Raw genomic sequence first — 3,184 nt, forward strand, 5'->3', positions numbered from 1 at the left:
AATATGGGCATTTAACCCAAAAACATCACTGGCTCATTTTTGCACTAAGCCAAAATACTTTTGAAAATATGTATTGGACCAAATTTAAGTGGGTAATTTTAGCAAATGTATGTTGTTTGACATTTTGCCATTACATTTAATAAGTCATTCTTCTTGTTGACGAACTGGGTTTCACGATAAGGTATACAATTTTTAAGCGGAATTAATTCTATGCTCTTTACTGCTTCTTTCACAGTTAAAATTGTTGATCGGGGTTACACCCTTTAAAAAGCTTTTGTTCTAGATTTTGGGTCAAAGCCATATTAAGATATTAATGCACGATTATATATAATATTATGTTGTTGTTCTTGTAACGGCTACTAAGCCCCGCTCGGGTCGGCTTGTCCGTCAACGTTGTTGTAGCGAGTACTATGTAAATCCCGCTCGAGTCGGCTCATCCATCGACGCTGTCGTCTTCTTCAGCTGAGGGGAGGCCCAGGAAGTGCGCTACTTCAACGGGATCTGTCCATAGGGACAGGAGCGTTAGCTGGGTGGGGTTTTGGGGGCATGCGAAGAGGTGCCGTGAGTAACGTGGCGATTCTCCGCTTGCCGGACACAGGTTGGGCACATCCTCGTTTATTCTGCTCAGGTATGAGTTTAGCCTGCTGCAATAGCCACTGCAAAGTTGGGCTATTGTGGTGCGTGTCTCCCGAGGCAGACAAAGTTCTGGCCCGTCCACGTTAGCTGGTTGTGTGCTCAGAACGGCATTCACAGGTCGAGAGTCTATGTGACTCAAGACTAACTCCCTGTGAATGCCATACAGGGCCTGTCTGTATGCAGTTGGGTCCATAGGTTGTTTGATGACCCTCTGGACTTCGTCCGTCAGTTCGTAGAGGTGCTGCCTGATGGACCTTGGCGAGGGCTCTTCTGCAAGCAGTTGTCTGTTCTCGAATAACCACGTCTGTGACACCCTACTAGAAACTGCTTGCAGAGCTTTGTGTTACGCTCATTGATGGGGAGCATCTGGGCCTTGTCGTGTAGGTGGTGTTGGGGCGAAATCAGGAGGCATCCTGTCGCAGTCCGTAGTGCCGTGTACTGGCATGTCTGCAGCTTCGTCCATTGCGTCCTTTAAGTCCCCGGCGAGCACACGGGTTCACTGCATAGTTTAGGACCGGCTGGTCGATTGCCTTGTATGTTGCCAATAACGTTTATTTGTCTTTGCCCCAGGTGCTACCGGCTAGCGACTTGATGACCTTGTTGCGGCTCTGTACTCGACTGACAATTGTGGTTGTATGCGCCGAGAAGGGGAACAGACTGTCGAAGGTAACTCCGAAGATTTTTGGATTATTCACCATCGGAATCGGTTCGTCGTCGACGTGAATACCTAGCTGCAGTCTGACCTTCTTCGTACAGGTGGTAAAAAGGGTTGCCGTGGATTTCGTAGGGGAGTGGTTAAGCTCCTTGCAGTGAAGAAGCGAGAAATCTCGGAGAGGTAACCTCTTAGTTTCGAACACAAGACATCAATTCCATACCCAGACACCATTATCGAGCAGCCGTTAGCATAAGAGACGATCGTACTCCTCCTGTTGTTTGACGAAGCTTCGATATGTAAAAATTAAATAGCAACTGAGAAAGGACGCCACCCTGCGGAACGCCCTTTTTAATATTCCTCAGTTTGCTGGTTTTGTCTCTGAAAATGACTGACAATGTCGACCACTCATATAATTCGCCGACCATCGCTTGAGTCCCTGTGGGAGTTAGGAGGCCTTAATGTCTTCTAGAAGCATGGATTGGCTGACGGTGTCAAACGCCTTTGACAGATCCAGCGCTACTAGGACTGTTCTCTCACAGGGCCGCTTTCGGTTAAGGCAACGAGTTATCTGGGTGTTTATGGCGTTAAGTGCTGTTGTTGTGCTGTGCACTCTTCGCTACCGGGGAAAGGAGGGTTATCGGGCGATAAGACTCTCCCTTGTTGGCTGGTTTCCCCGGTTTAAGCAGTGGGACCACCGTCCCCGTTTTCCAGATGTTCGTAATGATGATGGTTTCCATGGACAGATTGAAGACCTTGATTAAATAATCTACTCCCACAAGACCCAATTTTTTCAACATCAGCATGGAAATTCCTACCCGAACTTCACCGCTGGTGAAAACAAGAGGCGCTATGGGTGTTGGCATTTTGTGCAGCCTTCTCGTCACTCGACGAAAGTAATTTCGACTCTGTCGTGACGCTTCGTCGGGTTGGACAGCGATCTAACGGTTGACCAAAACTTTCTCACTCCGGAGGCGAAGTTGCAAGTCTTCAAACGCTCTTCCCACTTCTTTCGCTTACGAACGTTCACAAGTTTCCGAATCTCCGTGTTGAGATCCCTGATACGGGGATCCCCGGGATCGGCCTGCCGAAGGTTGTCACGCTCATAGGCTAGAACAGCCGCTTCAGTTGGAAAATTTGGACGGAGTACGAAATGCATCCGGCTGGAATGAAGGGAGCTCCAGCAGCAGTGACAACCCTGCGGAACTCACGCTCACCTATTGGTGTGGAAGGGGCAGAGATGGTGTTTTCAGTAAATTCCGCGAAGCTGTTCCAATCATCTCTAGAAAAGTCGATGTAAGATCTGTGTTTCCCGGAAGCAAAGTCGCCAGGTTTATCAATCGAGACAACTATGGGCAGATGGTCCATCTTTGGAGAATCGAGTTCTGAGTACTTCTGGTATCGACACTGCCCAACACTAATACATAGTATGTACATATGTACGTAGTCTGGTTAAGAAGTTGACTACCACAAGAGAGAAAAGCTTCTCTCCTGTGAGTAGCCTCTCATGTTCACGTATATCCCAAAGTCGAAGTAATTTTGTAGCAGACCACGTTAGATCAATACCCTCCAGAAAGGCGGTCCTATCGAAAGCCACTACTTAGATGTCTAATCTATCTAGCTTCGAAAACGTTTTCGATCTTTATATAGGCTTTGTTTATTGACTTCCATACACCAGTTACGACTGCCGGTCAACATATCACTCTTATGTTAACATGTATATTCAGATACAAATTTCACGGGTTATATTGTATATTTACAACAGTACTTAAAATCTATTGCTAACCAAATAATATTTTTCAATACTATACATATGTACATACATCCATGTGACTTCATATGTGGGGCAAAATTCGCCAAGTGTACCAGGAAAAAAATGTATGGCAGCATTTTTTT

General features: G+C 46.5%; 1 protein-coding gene across 3 annotated transcripts in view; it reads right to left on the reverse strand.

Annotated features, from left to right (window-relative positions):
* LOC118733322 (D-2-hydroxyglutarate dehydrogenase, mitochondrial-like) overlaps positions 1-3,184 on the reverse strand; it is a 468,040-nt gene that overhangs the window by 2,190 nt on the left and 462,666 nt on the right. The window lies entirely within an intron of this gene.

This window comes from Rhagoletis pomonella, unplaced genomic scaffold (assembly GCF_013731165.1).
Source record: "Rhagoletis pomonella isolate Grant_MI unplaced genomic scaffold, Rhpom_1.0 Rhpom_scaffold_00002, whole genome shotgun sequence".
NCBI classification, from domain to species: domain Eukaryota; kingdom Metazoa; phylum Arthropoda; class Insecta; order Diptera; family Tephritidae; genus Rhagoletis; species Rhagoletis pomonella.